Source organism: Mauremys reevesii, linkage group 5 (assembly GCF_016161935.1).
Source record: "Mauremys reevesii isolate NIE-2019 linkage group 5, ASM1616193v1, whole genome shotgun sequence".
NCBI classification, from domain to species: Eukaryota; Metazoa; Chordata; order Testudines; family Geoemydidae; genus Mauremys; species Mauremys reevesii.
In genome coordinates, this window is record NC_052627.1 from 106,431,648 (window position 1) to 106,446,844 (window position 15,197).

General features: G+C 41.4%; 1 protein-coding gene across 4 annotated transcripts in view; it reads left to right on the plus strand.

Annotated features, from left to right (window-relative positions):
- Positions 1–15,197, plus strand: part of KCNIP4 (potassium voltage-gated channel interacting protein 4) — an 819,764-nt gene that overhangs the window by 392,534 nt on the left and 412,033 nt on the right. The window lies entirely within an intron of this gene.

Here is a 15,197-nt window from a genome sequence, read left to right on the forward strand (position 1 = left end):
TGTGGCACTACTGGCACACTGGTGAGGGCTTTGTGCCTTGTTGCACTGTCTCCTTGGTTAGTCAGTAGGGCTTCCCCTATTATTTCTGGCTTTGGATCTGACTGCCACAGGACGGAATCTCCTAACTTTTTTTCCATCCACACATGAATCTCTAGGGGTGTCTCTTTGCCTTCCTTGGGGGATGTTGGAGTTTGGTGCAGCAATATGTTTGTGGTGCAGCTTACCTGATTTGATTTTACTTGTTTGTGTGTGCCCATTGGGCACTCTGTGCCAATAACACATGATCCAGGCAGCTGTATCAAGTGTCCTGCCCTTGCAGTGCTTGCATGGTGTGGGGCGCTTAAACATATTTAGCAGCTCTTACCATGTATATCACATAGAAGGTGGAGCTCTTGTAGACAGAGGCCAACATACCTGTTACCTGGCTATCCAATCCATGGGTAGGATTCAGCAGTGGCACCTACCCCTGCTGTTCCCCCAAGGGCTACAGTACTCTTGGTCCAGTTTGGTATAGGCTTCCTGCCTGTGGGTCAAATTGTTGTTAATAAAAATGCAGGCACTTTGACAACACACCACATATAGGGTGACCAGATAGCAAGTGTAAAAGATTGGGATGGAGGTGGGGGGTAATAGGTGCCTATATAAGAAAAAGCCCCCAAAATAGGGACTGTCCCTATAAAATCAGGACATCTGGTCACCCTAACCACATATCTGTCACCTCACATATCAGGTCTGCTGCTTAGTAACATTGTTTCACTGTAAGCTGCAGATTACATTTCATATGGAAACAGCCCCCTTTCTTGATCGCTGGTAATAGCCCTCCCTGAATGTGTATCATTTACCATTTTATTGGTAGCAGCTGAGGATGATCTATAAATAGATGTGTGAAATGATGGACAGTTCATGGTTTGTTGGCATGGAATCAAGACATGACAGAAGGAGCCGTATGAGCCAATTGCATCCTCACTGCCAGGGTTACCATGGAAGCTTTAGCACTTCATAACACCTTTGCCTCCCTTGTCTACCTAATTTGCTCAGCACACTTTAATTGTTATGGATGAAGTGTATTTCGTACTGTAAAACCTATTTGCCCATGTTAAGTGAAAGTGTCAGACATGATTTAAATTGCTATATATATTCATAACATCTAATGAGAATGCACATACATCTGCTGAGGTTTTCAAAGCAAAAAGTAGTAGATATGCAAAATGTAAATAAATGTTCAGCCTGTGTGTAAATTTGAATATATGTACATAGGTTTGCTTAGAACCTGAGAATGAGATGCACAGAGAGAAATGAAAATAGAGAAGGAAAAGAGGAGAGAGAGAAAATGGGAAACAGTGAGACCTCAGCATTTAATTCTTTTCCCCTTCCTTCCCTGCCTACCATCAGCATTTCACTTCTTTCTCCTCCCTGGAATTTTATTTTAACCCCTCTCTAAAACATGTTATATTTACACCTTTTCTTCCTCTGTCATTTCAATTTAACTCCCCCCTACAATGCATCATTTCATACAACTGCTCCCAAGTGTTTTGTTTTAACTATGCCCCACAACCACAAGCCCCACCCCCGAGGCATCACCCCACAACATCTTATGTAAACTACCCTTCACATACTCCCACCCTAGACGTGGCATTTTGAACTCTTCCCTGCCCATCATTTCATTTTAACTCCTCCCTTCCACACACACACACATACACAACACTCTGTTTTAAACCCCACACCCCCTCAAAGCATTTCATTTGAATCCCTCCCTCAGTTTTAGAAAGCTGGACACTGGGAAGTGATGGTCACAGTGGTGGGAGAGCGAGAGCACAAGCTGCAGAGCTGGCAGGATCATCGCTGTGCAAGTTCCCCAGCCCTTTATGGGGCTTCCTTCCTCCCAACCTTTTGCCTACTGGCAAGGGAGGGAGTGAAGATGTTGGACTTGCCCTCTCCTGAAAGCCTGGTACCACATTATGAGGCCTCTGGGCTACCCACCTTGCTACCCAATGCCTTTCCTCCCCCGACTCCCCTTCTCCAGTACTGTGCTACCCAGGACCCTCCATCTCCTGACACTCTTCCCTTCACCCCAGCTCTCAGGTCAGGACTGCACACTTAGCAGCACTCTCAGCCCTTTGTTTACACTGGGGAGAGGGTGGCTGCAACCAGAAGCTCTGCCTGCTACACATGCTGAGGGACTGGGCTGTTCTGTGTATGTGGTAGCATTGATTGGCTGCTGTTTCCTAGGAATTTGGGGAATTGAGAGAGAGCAGCCCACCAGAGAGAATTTCACCATAAACTAGGTGATTTCTCCCAGAAATTCAGATGGGTCAGGAAATCTGCAGTCTTCCAGGGATAACCCAGGGCATTGGCAAGTCTGCAAATGTGTGTTTTTGCAATTAATTTTTTTCCAAACATATCTATTCTTTGCAGCAAGTTTCATTTGGTAGGGAAAATATCACTTTTTAGCTTCTAACTGTACTTGGCCCTACTTAAAGAACAGTCGCTCAGTAGTTCACAGGAAATCAGGATATTGTTAAATTGTAGCATTAACGTGTCACTTCTAATGCCATACAGTGGCTCTCCTTCTTTTTCCTCTACCCAAATCCAGTAAACTCATCCCCTTCTGCCTTACTTTCAACTATCCTTAACCCACAAACTGGAGCCAGAACTCCATTGAGCTAAGTTGTCATTACACCTGTCTGCGGGTGTACAGAGAGACCTTGCAGGGAACAGAAAGGGAGCCCTCTCTGACCCCAAGATTTTTCTCCTGCCAGATTTAAAGTTTCTGCTCCAAAGCATGTAGCTCTTCAAGGAAAGTTTTTAGGGGAAAATGTAGCATAGGCAAAACTACCTAATTTTCACTAGCTTCAGTCTCAAACAACTGCATCATTTTCACTTAAACTTGAAAAGGAAACTTCAATCAGAGGCAGAGAGCAAACATGGAAAAATTCAGCCTGAATGGATAACGTTTATAAGCCACTCATGGAAAGTGTTAGGCAATCTTAACCATAGGTGTCCCTACCAGATCTACCTTTTACATACCCTGTCCTACTGTTGGATGAACACAATGTTGGCATATGTACTGCTCCCTTCACCTGGAAGGTTGTCCTTACCTTTGGTATTGTGGATAGCATTTTACAAATCTTGGACCATCTTCAGTTTAAAGCATAATTCATTGATTCACCATGTTCAGTTTCAGGAAACAGTAATCCATGGTTTTTATTATGTATGTATTGTTATTGTTTTATTTTATAATGGAGCTGTCAACAAATGTCCTAGAAACATGTTCAATTTAAAATAAAAACATATCTTCTAAATAGATCTCACACAGTGTCATAACATCAACTAAATAACTCATCAGCCTCCAAACTCTAAGACTATCCTCTTTCTACCTTTCCGCACTGAAAAGTCTGTCAAAATAGACAGCCATTTATTTGCCCTGAAGGTAATCAAATATAAGGGTTCTGATGCGCCAAGGCGGGATAGGCATTTTCAATTGATCGCATTGAGCCCTGATGTATTTGCCATTCCCCAGACCTATAAATCTTGAGCCTTTGTAGTATCTTAGCTAATCTCCACTCCTCTCTCTTCATGTCATGTCACAGGTGGTTTATATGTCTCATGATAGTTGGGGAGGGGCCGGGGAGAGATTCTGTGCTGCATCTTTTAGGGTGTGGGCTAACATGGCTTTTCTGTCCTCCTGCTCCTGAACTGCTCTGGGGGCTGTAGAGGTCCCCAGCATAACTTAGAGTCCTAGTTGTTCTGTTGGCGGCAGAACTGCCTGGAATCATAAGAACAGTAATACTGGGTCAGACCAAAGGTCCATCAAGCCCAGTGTCCTGTCCTCTGACAGTGGCCAATGGCAGGTGCCCCAAAGGGAATGAACAGACAGATTATCATCAAGTGATCCATCCCGTCACCCAGTCTCAGCTTCTGGCAACAGAGGCTAGGGACACCATTCCTGTCCATCCTGGCTAATAGCCATTGATGGACTTATCTTCCATGAATCTATCTAGCTCCCTTTTGAACCCTGTTATAATATTAGCCTTCACAACACCCTCTGGCAAGGAGTTCCAGAGGTTGACAGTGCATTGCGTGAAAAAATACTTTCTTGTGTTTGTTTTAAACCTGCTGCCTATTAATTCCATTTGGTAGCCCCTTGTTCTTGTGTTATATGAGAGTAAATAATACTTCCTTATTTACTTTCTCCACATCACTCATGATTTTATAGACCTCTATCATATCCCCCCTTAGTTGCCTCTTTTCCAAGCTGAAAAGTCCCAGTCTTATTAATCTCTCCTCATATGGAAGCCGTTCTGTACCCCAATCATTTTTGTTACCCTTTTCTGAACCTTTTCCAATATATCTTTTTTGAGATGGGGTGACCACATCTGCAGGCAGTATTCAAGGTGTGGGCGTACCATGAATTTATATAGAGGCAATATGATATTTTCTGTCTTATTATCTACCCCTTTCTTGATGATTCCCAATGTTCTTATGAATCTCTGTAGTGCTGTGTGCTGAGTCCCTGCCCTTGTCACATCCCCTATACCAGGCAATCCTCCCTCAGCTAGAACTGGGGCCTTTAAGGCTCTTTTACACTGTTCTCATCTTTTACTTGGCATAAAAGCGTTAGAGCAGGGGTGAAGATCTCCTCTCAGGTTCGGGGTGAGTAGCAGCATAGACTTGGTGAGACACAGTATTGCTGTGGTTTTGAGCTATAGTGTCTGGTGGAGAAATTCCTTTATCAGAATTGCACCGTCTTTTGTAGAGAAAAAATGCTATTAAACTAATTGTATAAGAAATAGTATACTAAAGGTTACAGCCAGGTGGAAATAATACCCCTTCTGTCAAACTGCCTAATCAGTTCATTGACACTGCCTTGGCTTTAAGGAGCTTGTGGACCTCATCATTTGATGGATAATATCTGATGGAAATTCCTCATGAATTAACTCTTCATTCTTTATATTCCTTGGAAACCTTCATGCTGTTCTTACAGATTCTCTACATTTATAAAAATATTTTATGCTGAGATTAAAAGGTAGGAGATCCTTCTTCAAGTTTTCTCTTCTGTCTTACAATTTTCTTCCAAAAAGTTTGGTGAATAGTACTGTACCTAATTTGTCCTTATGCACTCTAAGACGCACTGTAGAATTCTCCAAATTATAAAGTAACAATGTTGGCATCCTCTTTATAGATCTACCTCTTAGCTTTGATCTAGTGAATTGAATGTGGGGCTGGATGGGAGAAGACGTGGAGTATATCCTTCACTCTGCCATTGTGTGATGTTGGTCAACTTGCATAGCGTCACTGTGCCTCATTTTTCCTACATAAAAATGTGAAAAAAAAAACCCCACCATCTCTATTTTTCAAAGCACTTAGATATTTCTGGATGAAAGTATTAAGGGCATTGTTGTTATAAAAATAGATTGTATCTACGGATTGAAGTAAAGTAATTTCCCAAACACATTAAGCATATGCTGGTGAAGTTAAATTTACTTCCAAAATTGCATTTTTCTTTAGATAATATCTAATGAACAGAAAAGAGTATTTACCCCGATGAGTGATAGTTGTGAATATCCTTGTCAATGAGTAATATACCTTCTCATCTGTACTAATGAACCCCATTTCACAAAGTAGCCCATTATATTCCACAGAGCTGTAAGTGTACAATTCAGCTGAAGCAAAATTAATTCTGTTCCACTTTGACAAACAAGGGCGATTATTTTTATTTTAAAAAAAAGAGAAAGATGAAAAGAATTATGACTGCGGAGCCATGACTTATTTCTCATGAAATCTGAGGTAAGTATCCATTCATTTGCTTCTATTTTTGAAAATTTAAAGATCCTTTTGAGCCATTCCATCAGATCTCTTTGAAGCAAGGAAATACAAAGTTGAATTCTTGTTGCGAATTCTTAATTATGTTAATATTATCTGTCCTATTAAAATATCCCACTCCAGTTGTAGCACTGGCTGTCAGCCACAAGCTCTCTGAAGAATTGAATCAGACTTCTAGCCCTTCTCAACACATGAAGTATTGTATATAATTGGTTACATGTAGTAGTAATAGTTCAAAATATAAGGTGCATGTTTTCAGTGTTACTAAACATGAAAGGGCTGATTCTCTCTTTCTTGCACCCTAGTAATTTACCAAGAGGCAAAAATGGGTGGAAAGTTACTGCCAATATGAGTAGAGCATTCTGGTTAGCAGTTTTACGTCTACTTTGTAGAAGTGTAAAGGACTACATAGGGTGCCAAGCAGTGGACAATTAGGCCCAAGGGACTCTTCTGTGTTTCTATAGGCCACAGCCATGATGGAGGTGGGAGCAGAGGTTCCCAACACCAGCATTGGTATCTTGTCTGTAGCTCAAACAGGCAGACACAATGTCCCCTCTGGCAATGGGGGAGCATCCTGAAGATTTTTATTTACACTTCTGGGCTGTGGTGAGGAGTAGGGAAAGGAAATTGCCCAGCTTGCATCCAGTCACACTCATTTTAAGATTCTGCTAATGCTACTGGCACTGTGGTTGACGACTTCAGTCTTTGTTAGGGATTTCAAGGTCTAGGATTCTGGCTTCCCCCTGCACTGATGATTTCCCATACACCCACCCTGTGGAATGTGTAGTAGACGTGGCAACACTGATCAGGTCCTAACCTGTATACTCCAGAAACACAGAAGTGGTCCAGTGAAAGAAGCTCCTTATGACCTTTTTCTCTCAGCAGCCACTCCTGCATGCACATCACAGTCACAATAAGCCCAGAGAGAGCTGTTTTCATTCTCAAAACTATATCTCTCATTTTCACTGTTTTATGTATCTGCTGTCGTCTTTTCATTTTCCTCAGCAGCTGGTTGAATTATAACATAAATCACAAGTTTGTGACTAAAAGCTACTGCCCAGGTTGGGAGGACATGGGTCACAAACTGGTGACTGCTTCTGTGGCAGACAATTCATTGTTTTTCTGCTCTTTGTGTAGCCATTTCCACCAAATCATATTACTCTCACTTTACACTGGTGTAAATGATTACACATGGTGCAGGGCAATGGCAAATCAAGCCCATTGCCTCTAGGAGCATGGGCCTGACCAGCCATTGCTATTTACAACCATTTTTGCAGCATGCATTATTCACTATGCTGACTGAGCTCCACAAATTGGCTCAGGAGAGAGCAGGACTTCACCCATCACTCCCTGTTCCCTCTGTGGAATCCAATACCAAGTTTCAGGCTAGACTTCCCCAGTAGTTTGGACATGAGCATGCAGTAATGAGATTGTGGCTGGCCTCAGGTATTTCAAAAAGAGTTTTGGTCTCATTCACCTCATTACCAGGGCTAGACCCAGCTCTACCCAAGCTGTGTCATTCTCTCATAATATAGGAACTGGTGCCCATCTCTCCCTTAAGATGCTATAACAGATGTTTCGCTGCTCTATGGTATTTTTTTGATGTCTCTGCTCATGAATGACTTATACTCATTTATGTTTGATTTTCATGTAATTTATCCTGAAATGTGTAATATATATCTCCAGTGGACAGTAAATTACATGACATTGAAATTCATCCACATCAGCTACTAGTGTGCAATGGGATACTCATTTAGGACTCAGTTGTGGACTCAGATCTGAACATCCAAGAGTGGAATAATTTGTGTTGAGTATTTGGCAGCAGTGGCCTCAGCACAGAACTGTTTGTTCTGCTGAGATACGGTCATCCTTCAGAAAAAAACAGATTAGATACCTGTACTTAATGTTCCTATGCTCAAAATTCCCTAAAATGGGGTCTGATTTAACCAGAAGCAGGATATGCTAAACCATGAACTCATGTCTGTTCACCTGAAGCTAGTATTTTAAAAACAAATTTCTTTAATGTGACTAACTCCTGGCTTTTGTTTGAAAAACTTATGCACATGTGAACCCCTCAGTCATAGTGAGTGGGGAGCTGTGGGTGGAATTCACAAGAGAGACTTAGGCACTGCAATGCTCAGCTTCGTGGTACCCAACTTTTAGGCATCCTGCCACCAAGTGGAATTTGCAAGCATGAGTTAGTTACCCAGGCACCCAATACAACGCGTAGGGAGAGTTAGGCATCTAAAAGTGGGATTAACAAAAGCACGCTGAGTCGGGAGCTGTCTAAACTAGCCAATAGGAAATGCTGAAGAGAGGAGTGTGGTCTAAGCCTTGCCTCCAAAGGGACCTAAGCACCTAGCTCCAGGCCAGAGGGAGGTGCCTATCTCCACTCGGGATTGTGAATATTCTCTTGGGGTTAGGTGCTTAACCTAGATCAGTCATTTAAGAAAAATTCAGGTGGTGTCACTTCCCCCCTCTATGACCTTTTGGCCAGTGGTTTGAGCACTCACCCATGAAGGTGGGAGACTCAGGTTCAGTTTCTGCTTCTACCTGATATGGATCAGGGATTTGAACTTGTTGTAACGCCTCCCCAGGTGGGTGCCTTCAAGGGTGGCACTAGGCATATGCAGACTAAACAATTGCTTAGGGTCCCAAGCAACTCAAGGGGCCCCTGATTTACTATGACCCCACAACATAATGTTAATGTTAATCTTATTTCATGTGGACATTTTAACAAGTGTATTATGTGTTCTGTTTTTGGTTTGTGGAATAATGCAATTAATACTTGTAACTTTGATTCACTTACAGTTTCTTACACATTCACCAATGTGTATAAGTAAGTCTAGGAGAAGAGTTTAACTTAGGGTATGTCTACACTATGTGGATGCTACTAGCATAGTCATGTCAGCCTAGATATGATCGCATAACTCCTTAGTGTAGACACAGCCTACACCAATAGAGGGTTATTTTTCCATTTATGTAGGAATACAACGTATCTGAACGATGGTGGCTATGCTAACAGAAGCATTCTTTTGTCACCATAGCTGCACCTACACTAGAAGTTTGATCAGCATAGCTATATTGGTCAGGGTGAGGTTTTCTCGCATCCCAGACTGATGTGGCTATGTTGACCTAACTTGTAAGTGTAGATCAAGCCCTAGTGTAAAGTATTCTGAATGTTCAGGAGTCTAAGTTCCACCATCATTTCTGACTTATCCTCATTAGTACAGAGTTCTTTGGAAAATATTTTCTCCATGATGTGTCTCTCATAACTATTCCAACAGGATCTTGCAAAATATTTTCACTTTAAGCACTCCTTCCCCATAGCATCATTCTTGTTTTATTCTCAGTGCTTTGTTTTCTAAATTCATCACTCAAGTTCAGTGGACCTACTCTGTAAACCTGAAGTACCAGTACTGCATGTAATTAATTCTATACTGAGCTGCATATCTCATTAACATCTTCCCATCACAGATAATTATTTCAAGTAAATTATTAGCTTAATCCCTTTACCATTTTTGTCACATTAAAAATAGCTATATAAAATATTTTAAATTAGAGGAGGAAAAATTGAGGTATTCTTCCAAGCTCAATCCACAAAATAAGCTCTGCCCACGTGAATCGTCAGAATGAGAAACTGCTTGCAGTAGATTGATCATATTTTGAACAGCTAACTAGTCATGGTCTCTAAAATCCACTGGGATTTTAGAGCACGGTTCCCCCTTGGTGGGGCTGCTATAATCCATGGGCTCTGCTAACCTCCTTCGGCATGACACCTTCTTGATTTGAGGGAAGAAGTGGTGGTATCTCCCAAATCCCACCCATTTGTGGCATCAAAATGAGACATCACTCATAGTAAATTGTACAGCTCTGTGATACTCCCTCTCTTCTTACAATGTAGAATGAAATAACTAACACTGACACTTAAAATAAGTCAGATGCTCAGTAATAATGACACCTCTTTGAGAAGAATGAGCAGCCAGCATCTCTGCAGACCCATGTAGACATCTCTGCATAAGTTATACCTGATTCACATTTCTGAGGTTTTCTTCACAACCATACTGCTAGAGACTTATTTTTAAAAATATAAAGGGCAAGTCTAGACTACAGCACTACAGCAGCTGCACCAATGTAGCATGTCTAGTGAAGACGTGCTATGCCGATGAGAGAGTGCTCTTCTGTCAGCATAATTACTCCACCTCGGTGAGAAGCGGACCTATGTCAGTGAAAGAGCATTTCCCGCCAACATAGCACCAGTGTGGACAGCGTAAAACTTGCATCCCTTGGGGGAGGGGGGGCTTTTTCACATCCCTGAGTGACGTAAATTATATTGATTTAGGCTGTAGTGTAGACCTGCCCTGAGATTATGGAGAATAAAAATGGCCCTAGAGGTGATGTGCAACTGTGTACTGGCTTTGTCCAAGCCCTGTGTTTAAAGTAGTAGTGGATTAACCTTAACTCTGACCTCAGCAACAATAACACATTTTATTTTGACACATGTATTGGTTAAAGACTTGTCTTCACTAGACTTTTGGACTTTGAGTTAATTTTACTCAAGAAATTTAACACATTTATAAAGTCCTGCATGGATACTCCTTACATGTTTGATCCAGGCTACAAACATTTGTTCTTTAGCAACTCCAAAGTCTTGTATTCACTAGGAAAAAAGGTTTGGTGTTACTTAATGTCAGCTAACACATGGGAACTAATGAGGTAAAATGCTACACAAACAGGGCAGTTTGTAGTTTCCACATGTGTTAGCAGGTTTACCTTGACTTGCTCAGACCTCTGAAAATTACAAACTGCCTTGTCTTTACGAGGATTTTACCTCATGTCAGTGACACCATGTTAGTTTACATGAGGTAAGAAATGAACACCCTTTTATTTCCTAGTGAAGATGCACCATAAGTGTCTGTGTTTGTGGTGTTGTCAGGGTTCCCTCCCCACTCTGAACTCTGGGATACAGATGTGGGGACCCGCATGAAAGACCCCCTAAGCTTATATTCCACCAGCTTAGGTTAAAAACTTCCCCAAGGCACAAATTCCTTTCCTTGTCCTTGGGAGCTATTACTGACACCACCAAGTGATTTAAACATTCAGGGAGGGGCCACTTGGAGCCCTATCCCCCACAAAACATCCCCCCCAAGCCCCTTCACCCCCTTTCCTGGGAGACTTGAGAATAATATACCAACCAAATAGGTTAACAAAGTGAGCACAGACCAGGATACTAAAAACCAATTAGGTTCTTAAAAGAACTTTGTTGTTTAAAAAAAAAAAAAAAGTAAAAGAAGCATCTCTGTAAAATCAGGATGGAAGGTAATTTTACAGGGTAATAAAAAAGACTTAAAACACAGAGGATTCCCCTCTAGGCTTTTTTTAAAGTTACAAAACAGGAATAAACCTCCCTCTTAGCATAGGGAAAACTCACAAGCTAAACCAAAAGATAATCTAATGCATTTCCTTGCTATTACTTACAATTTCTGGAATTTTAGATGTATCATTTTAGTAGGAGCTGGATTACCAGCTTGGGGTCTCTTTTTGTCTCAAGAGGGAACACACACAAAAGAGCACAAAGAAAGCCTTCCCCCCACCCCAGATTTGAAAGTATCTTCTTTCCTTATTGGTCCTTTTGGGCGGGTGCCAACCAAGTTATTTGAGCTCCTTAAACCCTTAAAGGTAAAGGAGGGATTTTATGCTACCCTTAGCTCTATGTTTATGACAGGTGTAAATGAGAGACTGGAGTCAAGGTTGCAGTGTGAGTGAAACTAACATGTTCTGTGTAGTGTGTGCATGTCAATTGAAGCCGGAAGGAAATTCTTTGTGAAGTTAAGGAGTCTGTTAATGAAAATACAGTGTGTGAATTATAAAGGCATGGTAAATAAGATGGACAGGCTTCACTGGTCATTTCCTTATTTTTAATGATTTCTGAGGCTGAACTTTGCCCTTATTCTACTGAAGCTATTTTTTTAACTTTTTAGTTGGAATATAAAATGAGTCATGTGCTGGTCTGATTGCTGCAGACAAGAATCAGTTATGTTTTGTTGTAGGTGGGGATGAGGGGAAGGGTCTCAAAATCTGTATTGCAAGTTCACCCCAAAAGTGTGGAGACTGTCAATGCAAGTAGATTGGGATTTCCAGTCAGACTATTCACCCAGTCCTAGATTTAACCATGTTATAGACTACTTTTTTAGAAATGCCTTTAGAGCAATGTGGGTGATCAAATACCCACTGCTGGCTGCTACTTGTATTATGGATTGATGTGTTTCTGAGTGGTTCGTCAACCTATTCTTCTGCAAAAGTCTGATCATATGCTTGCACTTGAACAATTATCAACGTACTGTGAAGTATGTCACAGAGGTCAACAAGAAGAAATTTGTGCATTTTTCTATCAACAATTGGAAGTTAACCTTTTCACACCAGCAGCTAACATTTCCCAGCATAAAATTATCTGCTGTAAATGGTGTGCAGGCACCTAGGAGTTCAAATAAGAAAATAAGAAATTCAGAACATTTTCAGTTGCACCATTGCTCATCGGACTTTGTCTAGCTATGCTGGAAGAAGGACAGCAGACTCTTGATGCTGTTTCATTAAAACACCACTTTAGTTTTAAGTGTCTGGGAATATTCAACAGATAGAATTGTACAGTTCAGGTAATTCCATAATCATTTTAATATATGCCTGGGGGGCTTCCATCAGTCCTCCCCCTTACACATCTTGGTCCTCAGCCAACCCACTGCTGGGACCTCACCATTCCCACCCCTCAAATAAGGGTTTGGGGGGGGGGCTATAAAAGAGAGAAGGGATTGGTTCCCTGTTGTACCAGTCATAGGAGCCCGGAACCCTATGGAGTACCTGCACTGGATAGCCACCCCATATTTACATAATGAGTTACGACAACATAGCCTAACTCCTGTTTAATCTTCACCCCAACTAAGCCCCACTGAACCTGCTGTGGGCAAGGTGAAAAAAAATCCACTTTGCCAATATGGCGTGGAGGGAAAAATTCCTTCCCAGCCCACCTGAGATGGAAGCAATTAGCGCTATGCCCCTAGCAGATCCTGACAAAACCTGGTTTCCCCACTTCCAGGGGTGCGAGGGTGGGTGTTGCTCTGCCTGGTCCCGGTAAAAGAGGGCTTTTCCTGCACCGGCATGGATCTATTCAGTCCCCCCTCTCTTCCAGCCAGCTGGGGGTGGGGTAATAGTCTGAGTCCCCAGGCTGACCTGGTCTGCAGCTGCAGCAGAATTTCACTCTCTGGCTCTCTGGTCCTTAGAGGGCCACACACCTTTTCCAACAATCCAGACAGCGACTCTGATCACCTAGGTAATTTGTATTCAGACGGTGTTTTAGACAAATGTTCCATTCATCGTTACTATGGCTGTCTGACATATGACAGTGATGGAATATCTGGGTATTAGATTAAAAAAATGAAAAACAAAGACCAAGAAACAAAAGACTAGAATAATTCTATAGCTAAGAATTTAAGGTAGAAGACAGCTGGAAAACTGTATATAAAAGCAGTCAGAAGTGGTAACTTGCATGGTCTTGTCTGTGGGCCTGGATCCCCTCCCTGGATCCATGCATGACCAGTCAAAACCCTTTTGACCAACCTCATTTCTCATAGCAGAACCATGCTAGTTTTACTATCAGTGCAACCTCTACAGTTACAGAAGCATGGGCAGGATCTTGATGTACACTTTTAATAGTCTTACAAACCAAAATAAAGTGGTTTGTTTATGCATGTGGTTTTGCAATTTGCCTTTTAAAAATCCAGGTATGTCCCCAAAATGAAACAAATGCTTTCCCTTAGTTTTCAATAAGGATGATAATATGGAACATGTACATGAAAGTAGTACAGCTGATGGAAATGAGTGTTTTAGATATGGAAATTACCACATCTGAGGTGGAAGAAAGACCTTAAGAGCTTAATGCATTCAAATCAGGGGGACTGGATAATTTCCGTCTCAGAATACTGAAAGAACTGGCACATGAGATTGCTAGTCTGGTAGCAAAGATTTTTAATATATCTATTTGGGGGTTGTACCACGTGACTAGAGAATAGCTAACATAGCTCTTATATTTAAGAAAAGGAAATAATACAAACCTGTTAGTTTTGACCCCAATAGTATGCAAGGCTTTAGCACAAATTGTACAGGAAATAATTAAATTCATGGAGGTAAACGGTAAACAGAATGTAATGCAACATCGGTTTACCAAACATAGATCATGCTAGACTAACCTGATTTCCTTCTTTCAGAAAATAACTGATTTTTTTTTATAAGGAAAGTGCAGTATATGTAACATACTTGGACTTCAGTAAAGCATCTGACATAATACCCAATGGAATATTATTAGTTAAATTAGGGAAGATGGGCAGCAATGTAAGAATTGTAATGTAGATAAAAAAACCTGACAGACTAAAGGGGAGAAGATAACAGGTTGTGCTGAAAGGTGAATTTTTGGATTGGAGGTAGGTTACTACACTACTACCCTGATATAACACTGTCCTTGGGAGCCAAAAAAATCTTACCACGTTATAGGTGAAACTGCGTTATATTGAACTTGCTTTGATCTGCTGAGGTGCGCAGCCTCGCGCCCCTCCCCTCCCCCCCCCCCCTGCTGGAGCACTGCTTTACCATGTTATATCCAAATTTGTGTTCTACTGGGTCGTGTTATATCGGGGTAGAGGTGCAGTGGAGTTTCAAGGATCTGTCTTTGGAACCAATCTTATTCAATATTTTTATTAATGACCTGGGCACAAAATGTAGGTGTGTGCTAATGATATTTACTGATGATACAAAGGTGGGAGGCATTGTCAATAGAGAGGAAGATCAGATTATACAGGATGACCTTGAAGAAACGAGTGACAGAAATGGTATGAAATTCAATAGTATGAAGTGCAATGTCATGCACTTAGGGTCTAATAATAAGAATTTCTCCTACAAGCTAGAGACTCATCAGTTGGAAGCAAATGAGGAGGAGGGAGACTTGGGTATGCGAGTAGATTCCAGGATGACTATGAGCTATGAATGTGATGCAGCTGTGCAAAAAGGCAAATGCAATCCTAGGATGTATCAGGCAAGGACTTTCCAGTAGAGCTGAAGTAGTATTAATGCCATTGTACAATTCTAGTGACCCATGTTTAAAAAAAAAAAAAATTGAACTGGAACAAATGCCAAAAAATAGCTACTCAGATGAGCAGGGGCATGAAGGGCCTATCTTATGAGAGAAGACCGAAAGAGGTTGACTTGTTTAGCCTAGCAAAAAGAAGACTCAGAGGGGATATGATTGCTCTCTATTAATACATTAGAGAAGGCAAAAAGCTATTTAATTTAAAGGACAATGTTTGCACAAGAATAAATGGATATAAAGT